The sequence below is a fragment of the Camponotus vicinus genome, unplaced genomic scaffold, assembly GCF_025532165.1.
Source record: "Camponotus vicinus isolate PSW18456_S1 unplaced genomic scaffold, iyCamVici1.0 SCAF_5, whole genome shotgun sequence".
Classification (NCBI taxonomy): Eukaryota; Metazoa; Arthropoda; class Insecta; order Hymenoptera; family Formicidae; genus Camponotus; species Camponotus vicinus.
Window position 1 is genome coordinate 964,714 of NW_028141977.1, and position 21,788 is coordinate 986,501.

Here is a 21,788-nt window from a genome sequence, read left to right on the forward strand (position 1 = left end):
ACAAAAAGAGCCGATAGTACGAGCGTGGCTAGCCATCAATTGCAATACATAATTCAACCGCTATAACGATTAATGATTCGTCGGCGCCATTCATGTTGCGCTTGATCGACGCGAATTAGCTTCTTCCTAGCGAGCTTGCCATTAAATATTTGCACGATTGGCAAACAACGTTGCGTTAGAGAGGCGAGCTAATACAAAATCACCGATTCTCAAGAGACCACGAGCCAGTCGGTTTACTAGTTTGGTATTAGTAGGACCGCGATATTAGTAGGACTTCTGAATAATTCATTTGGCATTACTGCGCCATTAGTATATCGTGCTACAGAATTTGACGTAGACAGTTAATTTGACGCATAACGACTGAGATATTTAGTAGTTTGTATCGGATATATTATCATTTTGGCCGTCTACTGATATCTTTGTCGTGTAACGCCAGTCGCGTAAACGTAAATAAATATGCAATATGCAAAACGCTTGATGAAAGCTGACAAAATTCGAGAAAATACGAAGAACAGTTTCAATGCATAATAGTAACGTTATCAACGTCAATTTGGAAAAACCTGTAGATTGGACGAGGCAATATTAACACAACACATGTTTCATGCATGAACTAAAATTAATTTTAGAATGTAACAATAAGTATTTGAATTGTGTTGTGATCAAATTGTTATACTCGAATATAAATAAAGAATAAAATTGAGCATAAATAAAAGAAGGATAAATAAAAAATGGATTAAAATGTATAGCGATTAATTTCACAAGAATAAATTAAATAAATTAGATTTTTTTTACTCACCCATAGTTGTTCCTTCCGGATCTCCTCCTCTTCTTGTTGTTCATTCTTTGCTGTTCTTTTAACACTCACATGGCACTCGCGAAAACACGATTAATTATGAGCATATTAATCAGTAAAATACGACTGACATTGCACTGACCGCACTAATATTGTATTAATATTGCACTAATATCATACTGAAATTATATTAACACGGTAATACTGCTGCATTAACATAATACAGCATTGACACCGCACTGATATACATACATACATACATACATATATATATATATATATATATATATATATATTCTGCACTTCAAATACATAAAATAAATCTTAAGATGAGATAGTTCTTATATGAACATTTTCTTTGCTAATTCTAACACATCATTACATTTGTCATGTTTCGGTACTTTTCGTGACCGTAGTTTGAAAGATACTGCGATGATACATTGAATGTCTCACATAGTTATCCCCTCTGCTCGAGTCTCGACGCGCAAGGCCACGTCATGTAAAGGCGACATGTAAACAAACAGCCTGCTATACGTCATAAGAAGGCATACCGAAATAATATCGAATATTGTGAATATAATTTAATATATTATTTAATACATTATAAAACAATATCACAATAAAAATATTCTGTTACTAAAATTTCAAATTAATTATTAATAAGAGATTGAACATGTTTTTTTTTCCTAGGTATATCGTGGCTTTTTATTATATTTTTATTATATTTGTATTATATTTTAATTACTCGATCTTCTGCAATTTATTATTTATAAAATCCTTAAACCGAAAATATAGTAAATTACATTTAAATCTATAAAAATTTTAAGATTTTATCTATTTAAATTTTAAGATTTTATCTATTTAAATCTTTAAATTTTAATAAATCGTTTAAATAAAAATTTTTAAATATATTTAAACAAATAATATTATTATTCGTAAATAGTTAATAAATAGTTATAAAATAATAATTTATGATTCTACTCCCTACAACTTTGACATTTACTTCAAATAAATATATCACGAAAATTATCTATTTTAAATAACCGTCTTTTTGTTATAAATATCATTTTTACAAGCGTAATAATATTCTTTAATTGAATTTACTTCTTCAATGTCACAATCTCTTATAATATAAATAATTTATTTATTAATCGTGTTTTATTAGCATATTCGTTAGCCATAAAAAGAAATAAAATCTATTTTAATAGTGTTCCCGATATATTTAAATAAAATTTACAATTTTTTTCAAGAATAAGAGAAACTAAAAAATCAAGCAAATTTTCATTAATTTTTAAATGTTACTTTCAATTACATTATTTATAATTTTTATTAAAATGGCCAAGATTTTTTAATGATATCACTGAGAGAATAAATAAAAAATAATATAGATATATTGTTATAAAAATGTGATATATTGTTATAATGATATATTGTTATAAAAATTTAGGTTTCAAATATACAACAAATATTTTATTTTTTTGTTCGATATACAGTTATTTATAACGCGGTAAAAAATTGCGACAAGCCTCATATAGTGCGGTAAATCACTTTTATAACGCGATAGATAAATTTTAAAATTTGTGAAAAATTTTGTTTTCTAAAAATCAAGATATTTTTGAATTTTGTCCGATCCATATTGTATAAAATTATATAATTATGTAGCAATTATAGAATGTATCTCCCGTATCACAAGTCTGCTATAATTTTATAGTTCTATTTTATATAATATATAATATTCGAAAATCTTTTGTTGAAAATCAATTATATTTCCGCAATTTTTGTATCTATTTTTGCTTTTATTTTGCGCAGTCATGTTTATTAATATTATGAATGATTTAAGAGTAAATAAAATTCGAGATAATCAAATTACGCACACTATTCGTTATCAAGAAGATGTTTTAAAATCCGATCACATCGAGATGATGCGATTCTGCAGATGATACCGGTGACTTGTTCACGATTCAATACTCGATAATGTCACTCTCTCGGACGACCCTTCGATAGTCCCCATCGTTGTTACACACTTACATTTGTAATCCGATAAAAATAATTTCCGAAAAGGATAGTCGGGGGCAAGACGGAGGCGATGTTCTCCGACACATTCCACTCGTATTCGCTATCAGACACGGCCGATCGATCTGATTGAATCGCGATTTGGACGTGTCCTTGGTGCGTTTGCGGGAACACGCACAGCGGAGGCAAATGAAATTCCCAGCCTGTCGAAAACAAGTTTTATTTCGTGGCACTTCGGTCCGATTGAGGGCGCAGAGGGGGCGTTGCGGATTGTTGCGCCAGGCGAGGGATTGTGACCGGGAGATGCGAAGGGATGAAGTCGAGAGAAGAGGAGAGTTGGTAACCCCCGTTCAACGATGAGCGACGAGAGTTTCCATTCTTCGGTGAAACTTCTTGGCAACTCGTTTGAACGCCAAGACCAGCCTCTCCACTTTCTTCCGGATCTTATTTTGCTCGCTGCCGCCGCCGCCGCTCGCGAAACTTTTCCCGATTCCTCGGAGGTGTAACATAATATTTTCGCGGCTCGGGGACCGCAAGAACCGCGCGTTGGAATAACGCGGTTATCGAGTTCTGGGATTTTAACGTTATCAAATTCGTTATCGTACTCCCGGCGTGTTTACGAGATTAGCATCGTGACGCTTCGCTTCGTACACTTTCCTGAGAAGTCGATTAGTGCATTCGCTACTATGTCAATTAATTACGTATGTTTATTATTTTCCAAGAACGTCTTCATTTTCCGCACAAGTGAAAAAAGTTACAGGCGACATGCTAATTTACACTTTAGATGTCATAGTTAAATAAAATAGTATCGCCTGTTGCGTATAATATTCCGAATGAAAAATATAATTTTAAACCAAGATGGAGAACTGGAGGGAAAACTTTCTGTTAGGAAAGCAACGTTGCTATTTTTCAGCTATATTCGAAGAAATATAAAGACGTTGCTCGCCGGGCGAATTTATTAGCATTTAACAAAATCGTTACGCGATCGGGTTCTCTTGGCCGAAGAGGCTCGCCTCGGAAGTGTGAAAACACGTTGTCGGCGGACTAATTAAATTTCTGCATTATTACGAGGACGGCCGTTTCTGCCACTCGGCGAGTTTTAATCTAGCGGAGTAATATCTTAGGCTACATTAGGTCTTACCCTCCGCGCCGACTGGCAGAGTGGCAGTCGGTTGAACAGGAAGATAGGGAGAGTTAACAGGGGCGGGGGTGCGGCAGAGGCCCGGCATAAGCCGTCTGCCTGCCAGCTAATCAATGATTCAACTCGCCAATTACAGAGGCGCCTCGAAAAATATCCTCTTCACCCGTTCCCCTGCGCCTCCCTAGCACGCCTGAAATATTCACGGATCGTATCTCCCTTCAATTCTATCCTTTTGGCTTCGCCATTTCGCTCGTTCCTCGCCTCATCTTTGCGGCCCGTCGTCTTAAATCTGCTTAAACATCGGCTTGATGCCATTCTCGTACGTTTACGCGTCCGCATTGCAACGATATCGATGTTATTTAATCGAGATCCGATGCAGCGGGGAGACGGGGAATATTTTAATTAATTAGAGACAATAGGAATTAATTTATTGAGTTTGATTTTATTCGCTTATTGCGCGCGGATTATCGTAGCAACCTACACGTTCGTTATTTCCGTAAGAATTAAATATTTATTTATTTACGCATTCTCGCTAATGAGGATACATAACGAGGCGAAATCTGGTTGCAACGAAAGTTGCATCGGGTCTTAAAATTAATTCGATGTATTGAAATTCCGTTATTATCGGATTATCAGCGCAACAACGTTTCTCGAGAGCGGAACAGCATCTTCCTTGTCAGCGCGAAAATTTATTATTCTCTTATTGTTGCGTATTTGTTATCACGAAATTTCATTACGCTTAGGAATGTTAAACTGTTTCGATTACAAGAGTTTATCCGGCACGAGGCGGAGCGGAAAAGCTCGTTTAGAAAAGTTCCGTCGATCTGCGAACCGTCTGCGTCACTCGCGCTCAAGACTATTCGCTGCCATTCCTCCTCGAATTATTCTTTCGCAATTTAATCAACCGGTTATAAAAGAACTTGGCTTGACCTTACAACTTTATTTTTGCATTTCCACGGTCCGCGCCGATTCACCTCCGTTTTTCCTCCTCGGGCGCTCTAAATTAAATTTCCTTTGCCTCTCCGATGCCCAAGTTTCGCGAGCGAGAGAGGAAGACGGCGGAGGACAACCAAGATCGTAGCTAAGAGGAAAAGATCCGGGAGGGGCGAGGGGGGAGGCGGAAAGCGGAAGGTGGTAGAAGGGTAGAATGATGTAGAAGGGTAGAACTAGGGTCGGTGGGAGGGAAAAGCACAAAAATAGAATGTATATAAAAAATACACGACTGGGGTAGCTGCTCTCTTGCCTTCCTGGCCTCGGCTCGCCGGCATGAAAAATTCACTAGTTGCCCCGGCTCTTATTGCAATCTTCGTTCGTGGAATTCTCGCGAAATTTAGCCACCTACAACAGGACAGAGGGCGACCTACGACCTACGACCCTCTTCGATGTATACAAGCCCTTTCTTTCTTCCGCCGTGTTTCATCTCGAGGAGGCGTCCCTCTCTCCGAGCTGCTGCGAGCAGCATCGGAGACACAGAGGCTGGTATGGACTTTTCTCCCCCTTCCCTTGCCTGGAATGATTTTATTAAATTTGCTCTTATCATTCTGCTAGGCGGTATCCTATTGGCCGAGACGACGGCGCTGTTGCTTGGAAACGGAACGAGGTACGCGACATTGTTCCTTTTATCGCGCGCAGATCTATGGCAATGATATCGAGCTGAACATTATTATATCTTCTGCCAAGCAAATCGAACCGCTATATTGTGTGCGTTTCATATAAAAGGACAATTGATACAAATTAATAATCTACACAAATCTACAATGTACATTAAAATAATTATTTGCGATAGAAACTAAAGCTAATATATATTTTATATTTTTAATGCTCCATCTATCATAGCAAAAAATTGATTTTATTAGCCAGTAGAATTAGTAAACAAGTCAAAGTTGATTTAAAAAGAGCTGTGCGAGTAAATTATTCAGACCATTCTTGAGTCTTCCGAGCTGACGGATAAAAATAATTAAGCTCTATTATCAAAGAAAACAATTTCTCTCGTAACTTTCATTCCGATTAAAGATTGTTTATTTAATTTACAATCTCTTTTCTTCTCCTCTTTCTGTTGCAGTGCTCGACCGTTATCATTCGTTCGACACCGTCTGTGTTGTCATTGATAAGTGGATCGCGTGTATCGGATATGTGATTTTTCCTGTCGCCGTTTTTTTTCGTTCGCGTTCGGTTTCGCGCGTCTGACACATCGGGCTGATCAGTGAGGCACGTAACCACTGGTTTACCGGAACCGAGGCTTCTTCGCAACCCCCCCGTATCGCCTCCCTTCCATCGCCAAGGTAAGCACTACGGAAATGAGCTCGCGAGAGCGTAGAGTATATTTCGCGCGGGCAATGCGCGTGAAACGACTCGCGGCGTCTCGCGCGGGGGTGGGAAAGGGAGAAGAAGGGGCGGGCGACGCCGCGACGCGACGACGGATAGTTTGCAAAAACTTGGTTAAGTCGCTTACAAAGAGGCAAAGTGACTGAGTCGGAGTAAAGCGAAACGCCGCGCTCTAACTTCGGGGCACTTCGTTATAAAGTTGGGGGAGTTGAATAATGTATTTTTATTATTTACCCGAAGCATGCGCCGCGGTGCCGGCCGGCGGTGATATATCGGATAAAGTCGCTTGTAATTTCCGGCGAACGTTAACTTTCCGCCGAAAGAAATCACACCGGATCACGCCACAACTTTCTTCAACACGGGAATATTTATACGCCTGTGTTAAGAGCGGTTCGTGCCGCACGCGGGATGTGTTTATTTGCGAAGTTTCATCCTGTTGTTTATTAAGGATTATTAACAATTTGTACATAAAATTCCCCACATGCACGCGTTGTGAAGAAACAAAGATTAAATTTAAGAAATAATTAAGATATAATTTCGATGATTCTTAAAAATCGAGGCTTCATTTCCCCCAAATACAGTTTTTAAATTTGTCATATAATTGTTATATTTATTATATAATTGTTTCGATCCATAAATAAGTAATAAATAGGTAAACATAGAGAAATGCATGTGATGAAGAAGCGAAACTCAAAGATTAAACTTGAGGCAACATTGTAAAAAAATAATAATTTCAATAATTTCTTGCATATCTTAAAAATCGAGCCTCCATTTTTCCCAAATAAACATTTTAAATCTGTTAAAAATTTACAATCTATATTGATATAATGAGTAATAAAATAGGCAAACATAGGGAAACTTAATCTCATTCGTCAATATTTGGAGACTTTAAAACATGAACAACCAACTCTGTGAGAAAGTGTTTAATAGATTAATTGTTGCTGTTTACTCTGCGAAGAAAAGTATTGAGCGTAGAATAAAAGAGGCTTCTAAAGTCGCTCGGATATTGTATAAAAGCGATAAAGTTTTTTTAAGGTTTTTTTTTATATTACGTAAGCTTTTAGCCAAAGTCATATGGTAATCAATATCGATTAGCAATAATTGTGATAGACGCGGTCAGTGTTGTGTTAATTGCAGAGAAATTCGTTTGCACAATGAAATATCTTTTCTCTTATAAATTTGCAGATCAAAAAGAATTCAAAACTAACGAGATGTTTCTAATTTAATTACAACTTTACAATTTAAATTTCAATAATATGTCGTTGTACGTTTGATGATAAATTGGATCAAAAGAAATCTTTTAATATTTTACAAATTAGTTTATAATAAAGAAATTTTAATTTTAACAACAATAACTGAAATATCAATTCGACAATTAAATAACATAAATTGATTCATATTTTCTTCTGTATCATATTTACGAATTTTAAGAAAGTAATATAAATAAGGTTTTTAAATTATACTTTATAGATGTACAGTCCTTCTACTTTTATCATAAACGTTTCTATTAATTTTAGAAATTTAAACTTCTAGATTCTGCTTACATTACATGCATCGTATAAATAGATGTAAGAATAAACAGCTTAAGATTTTAGTTTAATGTAAAATGAAAATGAAATTGATAAGTTACTTACACTCTCTATTTGTTCGTATATCTTGGCGGAAACAATTCGCAGCATTGAAATTTCTAAGCGATTTCGAAAGCTTCCTTTTGCAAGCGTACAAAACGATAATTAATTCACGTATCTTGACGCGAAGATACGTTTCTCACCGCGCGAGCTCGAAGCGCGCATGAAAGATCGAGCGCAGACGGTGCCGCAGCGTCTTAAGTAGTCGAAGCGGAGAAAGCACCGCCTGCTCGATAATGCATCATCGTGTTGCACTATTTCACGGGGAAATGCGCCGGCACGTTTGTCGACTATGAGGCAGGGAAAGAGAGAGAGAGAGAGAGGAGCGATTATGAATGCATTGGCTCACTCGCTCGCTCGCGTGACGTACACGCGAGACGTAAATCTTGAGGCGCGACTGCGCGGGATTTAAGAGGCACGCTTGCCGAGTGCGTTGCAGACCGACGCGGAGGGACGAAACCAAGTTATGGTCTCTAATTTATGGCACGGCCGAGCGAGCCACGGAAGTTTCTCTCGCTGGCGAAGGCATTCGGGATTTAAGCCCGATTGCAATTGACGCCCCGGTTCTGCCCCCGCACTTTTGTCCTTCGTTCTCGTAACGACTTTAGTTAGTTATTCGCCCAGGCCCGGAGTAGTCAACGCGCTCGCCAAGTTAGTTTGTTTTGCTTCGTTGAGCTCGCAGTTGGCAGTTAACGGGCCGCGTGTGTCGGCAGAGGCAAGAAGATGCTTCGTGTAAGCGATCAATGCAAGCATCGTAAGAATATGTAATGCTTATGTAAAATAATTAGTAATTAAATAATTAAAAAGTTTCCAGACCCTCGACTTGAAATGTCAATGTTAGATTGTCGTGAATAAAGGACAATCCAGTTGCTGTTGTATAAGATTCAATCGTTATTGGTAGCGCTGGTCAACATGTTAATTTGTGACAGAAGGCTCGACAGGTAGGGCGTAGGTGAGTAATAATGCATGCGCAATTTGGAGATGCGGGTCACTCCGAAAATATTCGGCCTTTGAGGGACACGCCGAGTTTTTTCGCTTCGCACTTCCGTCCGCGCACGCGTACACGTATGCATCTATGGAATTCAAACGAAATGGAATTTTAAAAATTGAATCGCCGGGACTCGCGCTTTACGCCCGCGCACACCGGCGTATTACAAAAGCACGGGGGGCAATTTCATTCATATGTAATAAGACGGGCGCATCTGGTGCCACGCACATAACGGATGCCTTGTCATCGCTTTTCGGGAAGGCCGAGCTGTTTTCGATATTAAGACACTTTGCGTTATCTATAAACCACCCCCGCGCGTGTCTCCCCCACGCTCTCTTTCCCTTTCTCTCTTTCGCTCTCATTCTCTCTTGGCATTCAGGTTGAGAACAAGCGCGCTAGATATTCCGTTATAAAGAGGCGGTGTAATACCGTACGGCCATCAGGCTCAAAATAGTGCGGGTGGGAAAGGGGGCGGGGGGGAGGGCGAGTGAAAAGGATGAGGGGAACGACGGGGGATTGTTGTGAGGTCTGCAACGAAAATTAGCATTTTTTCCATGCGACCGACCTGCGTAGCTAATATCGCGGATATAAAGAGGCAAGCGAGTGGTGGCTGGAGGGGATTTACAGCGGAAGGGGGCGGTCTGAAAAAAAAGAGAGCCAGGCGTATTTGCTGCGGAAAGATTAACGTGTAACGAGCTACCGTGAACAAGCTGACGTTAAAGCTTTTTACATAAACGCACGCTCGGTTTTTGATCGCGCTCACGCTTCGTCGGTGTCCATAGACGCGGCTCTCTGTGATCGCTTCATTGTGCCTCCTACGATAGCGCGCGATTGCAGAAGGAGGGTGGGGTTATATCGATTTTCGCCGGAAACGACGTCGCCCGCAACGACCGGTCGAACGTTGTTTGCATCTCGCAATTTGAAAATTGCAAACGCGTTTCTGCATGGAAACAGGGAAATGTAATCAGTTCGCGCATTATTTGGAACGGAAGAAAGCTCGTGCGAAAGGTTTTAGAAACGATAAAATTCGATCGAATAAATTCGATCGCTTTTTAAGAAAGATTTTTTACCAGATTTTTAATAAATCAATCAATTATAAGAAGAGAATAATCTCGCGAGTGATAAAATTGAAGCGACAGTGTATTCTAAAAATAACACAAAGTGCACATACATATTTGATGTAAAAAATATGATTTATATTTCTGCACGTTTTACATCTTACGTATTTAAATATCTTATCCAACTATATCGCGGCTCTGAATTTTAACGTATTATTTACGTAGTCATCGATAAACTTTTCGTACATTTTTCAATTTCCGCACTTTAGCTCCTCGCCTCGAATAGCGTATAGAAATCTCTGTGTAGGTTACACCTGTTTTCTTTTATCCCTGGAAAGCTCCGAGCTTCCCGGAGATTTCAATGTATCGCGCTAATATTTGAAACCATCTTTCAAGTATAATGCGCAAAAGTACGTGCAAAGCATGCAGTGCATTTTTTATGTAATCGCCGGATATGTGTACCAACGCTGAAATTTACGGATATTGAGTTCCGGATTCTAATCACATTAATTTTTAAATTTGTATCAATTATTCGGCATTAAAAGCAATCTTTTTCCCTCCTCTTCAAACATATATATAGACTTTTTCAAATAACATTTTCAAAAGAAAACTATTGCATTTGAAAATCTTTATTAAGTCTTAATGTAAAACTCACAATGTCAATTTTTAACATAGGTTTCGCTTGTGTTTCACACATTTTTCACACGAAATTAATAAATAATCAAATAAACAGTCGCTCATTTATATATCAATTGTCCAGCAACAATGAACATGTATTCCTTACACGGGCGAATGGCCGGCTCATTGTTAGCGGAATCGCGGAGTAGTTGGACACGTGCTCAAAATCATGTCAGCGGGCTATTTGTCAGATTAACGTAATTCGCTCTTTAACGCTTGAAACTCGACGGGTTTCGCCTCGCGATATCTCGCGATGGACGGTGAAATATTGACGTAGCCGCGGGGCAATGTATCATGCTCATTTCGCGAAAACCATCTCGTGCGCCGAAATGGCACATGCCGAGTGACGAATCGCAAAACTAGATAAACGCTTCGCGCGACATCGAATGCGCGGACGCGCTCCCTCGTGAATACGCGGCCGCAACATTTACTATCGGCCGACGTTTAATAATTGATTAATCGGATGATTACGGGACGGATCGAATGATAATGCTGCATTATTTAGGGTAATCAACCTACATTATTGAGTGTCTGGCGAAATGCGGTTAACGCCATGCATGTTTCAAAGGTGCGACGTAAATCCACAGTTGGCGCAAAATATGCCTGCGCCTCTCTCCCGTTGTATGTTAATGGTGCGCTGATTAAGATTTGCATTTACACCTGCTAATGCATTGTAATTTTAATCTTTAAAATGCCGCTCCAATCCCTCGTCATCGTTTACGATTATGATTGTATGCATTAATAGCAGAATAATTCGGACACTTTTAACGATTTTAAAGAATTCCAACTAGCACTGGCTTATAATTCTGTCGTGTTTGAATCGAGGATGTATGATGGGACGTTTGCGACAAGTGAGGATTATTAAGCAATTTCATAAAGTCTCTACTGCGGTGATAATAAAGATAAGAGAGTAATATCCGCCACAATCTCATGCATTCTCCCCCGTGAGCTCTAATATTCTTTACAGGCAGTTTGCGGGCTCTTTAGAATTTTCACTTTTTGAGAATTTTTACGCCTCGACATGTAAAAATTATCACCCGCTCGCTCGTCGGCTGTCGCTTATACTAAAAAATTCCATTTTTGGCCGTCGCGCAAACTCGTCTCGGTTTAACGCGAAAATTTCTCCGTCGACGCGGGATAAAGTTCGCGACACCTCTTAGTCCCGGCGACCCCCAGAGTATCCCGGTGCCTCGGTAAGCCTGTTATTCGGCTACGTGCGGTTTAAAAGCGACCGCTGAACCGGATCGCCGTTCGCAGATGCATTGTGCGGGGAATAGGTGTACGTGTGGCGTGGGCGTACGTGGATCATACGGTTCCTATTGTCCCGGTCCCTTGTCACTCCGCGGCATATCCCTTGATACCTGTGGGAAGGCACAAATGCTTTCGAAGAACACCTCGATCTATGTAGCCGTCCGCGCGACGCTATACGTGCCCCCGTAGAAGACGTCCATCAAGCACCCTCCTCGCCAACCTACTTCTGCCTCGGGTGCTCCTTTTCATCGGGCTGCCGCGAAGGTTATCGAGAGCATTTACTGCTCCTTCATACATATCGCTTTCATGACGATCTTTGAGCTCCTGTCATTTTTGAGGAGAATTTGATATAAAATAAATCTTGAAGCTCATTAATATTACAGGCTACAGATGCTACTATGGCGACAAAATGTACAAAACTTATTCAAATGTAAAGTATATTTCTTTTTAGAATGCATATATCCAAAATCATGGATTTCAGAGAATATTACTTTAAAAAATATAAATAATAATAAATAATATAATTATAATTTGAAAGAATAAATTTGTAAACATGAAATTGATCGGTTTAGTATAGTTCATAAAATTTAATTGTCACTTTTGATATCGTTTGAAAATAATTTTGGCACCACTTTGGAAATAACTCATCTTTTTTAAACTTTATAACATTTGGATAGCAGCTAGCGCGTTTTTAAAATCGATGTTATCGGTTCTTTCGAACGATCGTTTGTTCGAAACTCCGCCGCTTCGCTCGATCGCCCTTGGGTGTTGCAACAATTTTACGGCAAATCGCGACGATCTTTCACCCTGCCGCTTGTAAAAAATAGCTGATATAACCTGGGCGATATATTATCGGCCGCGTCGCACAATTTTAGATTCTCCATTTGCTAATTCAATTGCAACATGAACGCTTCATTATTATTATAAGAAAAAAATGTTGATAAATTTATAAGCGAAGATTTCTCTTATAAATATATAAAAGAGGCAAAATATTATTTCACATTTTATAGTTATTAATTATTCTTAAAGTAATTTATATTCTTAATTACTTTTTATAGTAATTTATATAATATACATTCAGTGAATTTTTTCTATCCATTTTTAAGATTGTGTTGTTAAAATTAAAATACTACGACGACGGATATGACGTTTATTGTAAATATTATTTACGATACATTTAAATAATTTTTTTATAACTATATTTTTTACAATATTAAGTTTAAATTCTTTGAATTTCAAATTAAGTCTAAATGTTTACTTTTACATCATCGAAAGATGATTTAATAAAGATTTCCTTATTGAACAAGAACTAGAGCAACAAGAATGGGGTCACGAACGTCGAATCAGCCTACATTTCAACTCGTCAGAAATTTGAAATATTACCATAAGTCTCTCTGTTTCGGTTCTCAATTTCGCAGTCTGGCAGTTTTCAACCTTTATGCCAAATTAATTAGCAAAGTTATCTCGACTCGTTTATCAAATTAACTCTTCTCCGAGCGGCGCCTGTGATCAGACTCCTTCCCCGGGTATATATGTGCGCTATTGTTTCGGCACGACGGTGTATCGATTGGTACATAGCGGCTGATGACGGTCGCGATTCGTATCGGAAAGTGTGATAAAGTCAGCACGCGTGCACAGACTTTGTTGTGTGCGAGCGTGATAAATTAGTCGAGCCTTCATAAACATTTCACAGCTGCTGCCGACATCCAGAGTCCAACCCAAACCCTCTCTCCGTCAGCTCCATGTTGCAGTCGCCGATCCCTTTCCTCCCTCTCATCGTACCTCGCGCATTGTCCTGCGTCCTCGCATCAGACAGAGAGGAAGAGGATGATACCACTCGATACTTTATAGACGCGGTTTGACTGGCGAATTTTTCCGGTCGGTCCGTGCGATTGGGACGAGTGGAATCCTCACGGCACGATCAACGGACATGTAATTTATCGACTGGAAGATTGGAAGCCCGCCGCAGTAGCAATCGACTATTCCGCTGGAGAACGCATCGTATTTAATGGCTTCGTTTCATAAGGCTTCCTCAACGAACTTTGTTCTCTTTGCTTTACCAAGACGAGCTCGGAGGTTTGCAGATTATGAAGAGACTGTGAATGTCAGTCGTTTCGCGGACTATAACAATTCATTAAAGCATGGTTGAATGCACCTAGGTCCGATTGTATGAAGGGAAGGTTGGAAAGTGAATCGCAACAATCGGCTTAGTTAATTAATTCTGGATAGCGATCCAATCTATATTATAACTTTAATTATAAATGAAAGGCAAGAGGAAATTTAGTCTAGACTAGAATCAGATTTAACTGATAATAATACAATCCTTAATTAACTGATTCCGCTTATTGATTTCATTTTTGAATTATATCTTTGCGATCGTAATGCGGATAAAGAATTGAATTTTGTGTTGCGGTTATATATAATATAAACGCCAATTAAGTTTAGCGCAATTAAATTTTACGACTTTAATTTTGCGCTTTCGCAATAAAGCAAATTTTACACCGCTGCTTGAATTACATCCTATGAGACAGGAATTATTGACACGTGGCATAAAATACGACATGTAAAATTAAATACGACATCGCAAGAGTAAGTTCAACGCCAATTAACCGGCATGCCGGTGGAAGGAAATTGCTATGGGAATTAGTTAATCGCGAATGGAGCGTTTTAAAAACATTTTGATCCCCGGGGCTCCGGAACAGACGACATCGAGATACGCTACTGGCCAGCTGGCTGGGATTAAGTCCGTTTTCCTCGGCTGTTAATGGTGGGAAAAGGATGGAGTTGTGAAGGAAGGTGGGATACGTGAAGGGTTGGAAGGAAGGAGGGAGGGAGGCGAAACGACGAGTAGTTTGGAAAAGAGAAAGAGAAAGACAGATACTTTGTCGTTCGAATTGGAGGCGAAAGTTCTGTTAGAACCGGATCGTAATTCTCGCCGGGCGTCTGCAAAGGGACCAAAGAAAACGGCTAGCTCTCGCAAACGGAAAAGAACGAAAGGCGATGGGATAACCCGACTCTCCAACACGTTCCACGTAACGAGCTGTAAATCGTGTTTATATGGTCCACAATCTACTTTCTGCGATAGTAATTATGCGGATATGACAAAAACGTACAAACAGAAAGCTACAATTGCTAGAGGAATATTTTGATCAGCGTTTACAACCATTTTCTAAATTGATTCTTGTATTTTACGAAAACCTTAAACGCGTCAATTATATTTTTATAATGGCATTTAAGAGATTATCTACAAAAACATGTATACATTTCAGAGAAAGAGAGAAAGTTTTATCTTTTTTACATATAAAATATATAAAAAAGATTTTTCTCTGACACGGCTTTAACAATTTAAAAAAATAAAAAGTTATTTAAATAGATTACTCGAATATTTTGACATCTACAATTTTCTCTCTATTTCCTCTGTTCTCTCCATAAAAATTAAGTAGACTTGGTTAATTAAGATGTATTATTGGCGTACGCGCTATTGTAGATTATACACAGTTTGAAAAGAAGAAAGCGGTATTGTAGAAATGTTGGTATCTGTTGCTTTATATAACATCGCTTTATAATTATCAAAGACCGGTACAAAAGTTGAGCGAACTCACGGCGTAACATCCATGCTTTTTTGCTGCTTTATTTGAGAGAGAATAATTAGGAAAACGAAAATCGGCGCGATGGGATATAACGAGGGCAACCGAAACAATGTTCTTAAACCGCCCTTGTTCCGGACCGGAATTCTGGCCACATCCGCTGCCTGGGTCCGGCATAACGCAGACCTCCGTACACACGCACACACGCTCAAATATGCATGCAGTTCCTCGTATCTATGAACCGCCGTCCACATACTAAAATATAATCCGGTAGATTGTAATAGGCACGATATTAAATTTAGTTCGCCCGGAAACTCGGCAGTAAGCACACGGTTCGGGCATTAACTTAAACGCCATTGTTAAGCCGCGTAATTAATTATCGTCGGTTTGCTTATACACATACTTCCGCGTTCAAGCGTCTACTTCACTAATTACGATACAATAATCAGGCGCCGTAATCCACTGAAAAAAAGGCGTATTTTATTGATAATCTTTCTATTTTTTTTTTAATTTATATTCGCAATTTTATGAATAAAAGGAAATAAAGAAATTTATTCACGTTGCCGATCTGAAATATTGAGACAAAACAATTCTTCAGTTTTTCATTTTCTTTCTTTTGTAAAAAAATGTTATTTTTTTCTAAAAAAAAAAAACCATTCGAATTTTTCTAAAAAAGCCATTTAAATTCACGTATATAAATTAAGTTTTAACGCTTTTGTTTTAATAAGATCCGACGTTACATTTGAGTTTAATTTAAATTCGACATTAAAATTTTTCACAGCTGCTTAAAGTGCGAGAAGGGCGATTCTTTTTTGAAATGGAAGGCGAGATAGGAGGCGTTTCTGCCCGTAGACTACTTTATCAAATCATTCTAGTGACATACACCAACGTAGGTCGCTTCGGCAAGTAATTCAGGAATTCGTTCGTCCTCGTTTGCTCCCTTCCTTTCGGCGGAGATGCTACTTCCGTCCTCGTCCATCTCATCCGTCTCATCCCTATACGCGTCCTGGTGCGAGTCTTAAGGTGTCAAAGTCGGCAGAAAGCCTCGCAGCTGCTGCAGAGGCGAAAACGCTCCTTTCGTGATATTCTGATAAGTTTCTTAAGTACAAGCGCAGAAGGTCGTTGATGCTTTTAGAAGATTAATTTGTACACTGCTGTTTCTCTTTAGAGCACCGATAAGAATAGCCAATATCTAAAAGTTTCTTGAAATTGTCGTCACTAAAATCAATAGAATTTTTGTTTGCTTTGTGTGAATCTTCAAGCATCTTCTATATCCGGGAATTCCCTTCCTCTCTTTCGATTCCAATTAAATCGTTTCGACTTTAAAGCTTGCTTAGAAGCCATAAAAAAATCATACTTATTATACTGACGGCCATCGAAATCTATGGATCCTTTACCGATATTCTACAGTTACTTCGATGTATGCTTTGACAGGAAATATTCATTGCCGATGTATGGAAAACCATGAAGTGCAAAGTTTAGATCGTTTTTCTCCAGAAAGAAGAAATTCTTGAGAAATTGCTTTCTGAACTTTCTTAGCGTCGCAATGCATGTCAACTCTTTATTCGAGTAGCAAACATGTGAAATTTAATATGAATCTTTTATTTTATCTTTAAAAAAATATTCTAACGTATACTTGTAAATTACATGATTAAATGAAACATTATAAATCTTACATCTCTTATATTATACAATCACTATATATATGTAAATGTTGAGAAATTTCTTTTTTGAAGTATTTTTCCCAGAGTTACATTGTTTTCATATTTCCTACATTTGAAAATTTATGCTTGCGAGAGAATTACAATGGAGAGAGCTTACAACACTTTTACAACATGTTACTATTCAGAGTGACAAGGAGCATGTTTCCACTTCCATGGATTTTGGGTCGCTCTAAGATGCTCCGTAAATGATACCTCGGAGGCCAGTAGTACTAACCTGTTCTTGTCCAGCCTCTTTCCAAGTGCCCTAAAGAGACTTAACTTACGCTGATCCACTGAAAGCCACGCTCCCGAAACAGAGTACTCTCTAACCATAGTTTTAACGACGATTACGTGTTCTTTTGACAGAATATATTTTCAGACATTGTAGATTCTCACACAGTGTGCTGTTATGTGGTACATTATTAATATTTTGATTATTACATTAATATAATATACTTATATATGAAAAAATACTACTTTTCTTAAAAAATAATTTAATTTTCTTAAAAGTTCTCTCTTTAAAAGAAAAACTTTATTTTTTCATAAATAATAATTCATAAATAATTTTTTTAAGCAGTGATGTATTAAAAAAAATAATAATTTTGCAAAAGTATATTTTTACAAATCGCTTCTATGTATTTACTTTAATTAAATTTAATTTAAGATAATGGTTAGTTAATAAGAAAACGCGTGCTTTTGTGCAGTATATATTACTTAAAATTATAAAGTATTATCTAAAATTATATATCATAATTTATGACTGTTGTAAGATACTTTAATGGTTTCGAGCTTTATAAAGCTTCTTAATTCCTTTTGAGTCTGGGAAGCGACTGTCGTATTCGTCCTTTTACATTGATAGTATTTAATCGATCGCCAAAAATTTGACATAAGCTTCTTAACGTATGAAATGGATCTCCTTTTAATTAGTTTCAACATAGTTAGGCCGAGCTTTTGAAGACTTAAATTTAGAATACTGATATATTTTAATCGTAATAATATCCTTTGTATTTTATACATGGATACTGCTAGAAGAGAATAATAAAATATATTTTTGACACATTTTTCTCTTATTTATACGTCTATTGTTTTGCTTTCTGAATATATTTTTTATTTTTATTGTCTTATTTTTATGTCAATCGTATATTTATACCCGTAGATATTTATTTATTTAAATCGTATAAAATAAATCCGAATTGAAACGAGATAAAGATAACATAAATAGAACAAAATAACATTAAAAGTGATGAATTATTTTTACGAGATCAAGCTATCTTTCGCGTGTTGGCGACTGTGTTGCGGAATATTATCGCGATATCTAATTTTGATGCGATCATTAAAATTCATTGGCATGGAATTTGGCGGAGCACGGTTTTCCGGCGACCGGAGATCGCGAACGACCTAATTTATGTCGTTTCGACAGTTATTTGTGACTTTGGCCCAAGGCAAGAGCAATGTTAATCGGGTTTAAATTTGCTCACCTACATAGCTCGTGTCAATTCTTTTTAAAATATGACACGTACGTATCTGTTGCGATCAATGGATTTTACGAGAGATTCTACGACGATGTGGAAAAACATGCATATTAAATATACAAATATATATATATATATATATATATATATTTTACAATAATTAATAGTGACAATAAATAATTGCCAAAACTTTTGATTACTGAAGCTTATAACAAAAATTCCCATAAACTTTTTCACAAAAAAATTATTGCTTTCTTATTTTTATATAAATTCATTTCCAGAATCTTTTAATAAAGCAATATAAAACTATTATGGAAAAGCCTATCATGAAAATATTTATTCTTATAAGTTTTATCGAAAAAATTGTTATCGGCCGTCTAAGCGTATCCTGAAATTCGTAGAGCCAAGTCTCATGTGACGTACATGAATAACACGCGGAAAAATATGGGATTTATGACGTAAAAAGTTATTATGTCGCGATGCGGACAAAACTAGTCCGTATTGCGAGCATCGCGATCGTATAGCGGAGTCACCCGTTCGCTTTAATCTCACTGAAAATCCAATTAAACTACTTTGCGATTGCGGCGCGTCCCAGCAGCGTGCCGGCTTCCGACATGCACGAAATTCGCAACTCGCGCTCTGTAACTTGTTTGCCTCGGCTTTTGGTGGCCTATGCGCGTTCTATTACGTCGAAATATACCGCCGTCCGAACGTCAGGCTCCTCTACAAATTGATACCGGACAACGTTTGTATCCTAACAACGACGTTGACGCTGTCGATACGTCCCGCCGTATGTTGCGGCCTTCGTCAAATCGGTCAATACGGTGCTTGATAAATTGCGCGATAAAAAGCGCCCCAGCTTCGCATTGATTACTTCTTTGACATTTTTCAGATAGATACTTCACAGATGCAGTCGTTAATTAAAAGCATCTTTGCGCGTGACTACTTTTATAAAAAAAAAAAAAAAAGATATTTTAACAATTGAGTGCACATAAAGCTACGTGATTATCACTATCTCTCAACATTTTGGATATTACACACGATTTTTATCGAATAATGTGTTTAATATTTTTTTAATTATTTCATTTTTATTTTTGGAAAACTCACTTTATTATAAAAAGTGTATAAAATAATTGTTTTAATTTATATTATATATCTATATTTTATATAGTTGTGTATTGGGAGCATGATTATATTTATTGTGTATATTATTTTTCTTCTCTTTTCGATATCTACTAATAATGCTGTACAAAGCACAAAGAAGAATATGTCTTGATTATAAATGTAAAGAAAAGTAGCTTCTTTTTTATATCGGTAAAGTTTTCCATTTGTTAAATTTTTAAATAAGGAGACGCATACATATAATTGTGTGTACATATCTAGATTAAAACATATATGATATGTTTTATTTTTATCTTTTTATCGTTTCATAAGCTCACAACACAAGATGCGGATTTATCGCTGTGAAAGGGACAGGGGGATTAGCTCGTCTTGCGAAAACACGTACGGCGATTTCGCTCAACCAAGGAGAACGTACGTAATCCGCGAGAAGCTTCTATTCGATTTCGAACGAGAGCCTGGGGCAAGTCCATCTTGAAATCTCGTCTATATGCGCATCCCTCACGAGCACTTTTCTTTGAGGATCTGTTTTTATAATATCGTAAGGTGCGATTCTCCTCGCGATTTTCCTTTGGTTTTTTTTCGCGTGCTTTTCGTTATTCCTATATCGATTCGTTTCGTTGTAATTATAAGGCGCGAGGAGAAATGTGAAAATTTTACGAGATGTGGCTGGCAGCGAAAAAGGCGAATCGAAGAAGAATGGCGTGTCGGAAAGGACGTGGAGTGGCGTAGCAGCTCTCGAAATTTTAAACGTTACCTTGTCTTCTTACGGCCTCTTAAACCGCCAAGTACCGGTTTACTTTGCACCTTCCGGCTCTTTAAAGCAAGCCGGAATACCTTTTTACGAAAGTCACGTGAAAATAGGAGCACGCCGAGATCGACCGCGGCAGACTTTGGAAACAAAAATATCCGAGAGAGAGATCACTAGGAGATGAAAAACTTATTGCGAAACACTTCTTACATCTTCGCACTCTTGCGCGAAAAATTCGCTTCCTTTGTGAAAGACGGATTGTCGCGAGAAAAATTATCCCATGCATATATATTTCTTTCTTTTTATAAAAGTTAGAATTTAAAAAAATTATATCTTTCTTTTTCGTTAGAATTTAAAAAAATTACACCTCACTTTTGTCAACTAAAATTATAAATTTGATCTTATTGAGATTTGTATCGGTAAAATAATAAATTTACATTATTTGATACGAATATTGTAGGTTAAACGACAAAGTCTTTTATTTCCGTTCGATATATTCGTATCAATTTATGTATATTGAAAAGTCAGAACGTTTAAAAACGTCACAAAATTCGTGGAAAAGCTTTTGAAATTCTAAATTGATAGACATACATATGCATTATTTTATTTTTACATAACATGTAGTTTAGAAAGAAATTGTTTTTTATAATTTTATACCTAAACATATATGGTTTAATAGAATTATGAATTTTTCTTGATTATTATATTTATAATTATTTATAATCTCGCGTACCTATATCGAACCAAATTAGAGAATAGAAAGGAAATGGTTCATTTTTAATTGGTTCATTTTTAATTCCTTGTACGCTAAGGGGATACAAAACTTGTTCGAATTTGTTAATGCCCGATATCATCAACGTATGAAAGTTTAATGTTATCGAAGCACCGGCGGAGCTTTAAGCAATTTTGGTATCTTTAGCTCCTTCCCGAGTCGGAGAACCCTCTTGGAAAGCACGCCGGTGCCTCTCCAACCATCGGAAATCGTGGATTACTGTCTTCTTTTCGTTGTGTAAGAATACCACGGCGAACTTCCGCCGCGGCGAAAGAAAAATAGATCTCGCCGGATACGATCTCCCCCGAGAGATAACTTTTATATTTATCAAAAAAGGACCTCTATGTGTACACGCTACCGTCAGCTGCTCTCTTGTATTTCTAAGAGCACTTTAAAAACCGCGTGACGACATTGCTGTTGATATTGATCCATGTTCCTTCCCCCTTGAATGCTGTACATGAAATTCATACAATTTGAGCATGTACGTATATATACAACAAATATAGAAA

At 37.4% G+C, this 21,788-nt stretch overlaps 1 protein-coding gene across 12 annotated transcripts in view; it reads left to right on the top strand.

Moving 5' to 3' along the window:
* LOC145972070 (CUGBP Elav-like family member 1-A) overlaps nt 1-21,788 on the top strand; it is a 491,882-nt gene that overhangs the window by 60,051 nt on the left and 410,043 nt on the right. For 11 of the 12 annotated variants that reach the window (XM_083100293.1, XM_083100292.1, XM_083100296.1 and 8 more), the window contains exon 2: nt 6,010-6,229. The exons of the other annotated variant lie outside the window; for it this stretch is intronic. The gene's annotated coding sequence lies outside the window, so the exon portion shown is untranslated. The remainder of the gene's footprint in view (nt 1-6,009; nt 6,230-21,788) is intronic. 12 annotated transcript variants of the gene reach the window in all.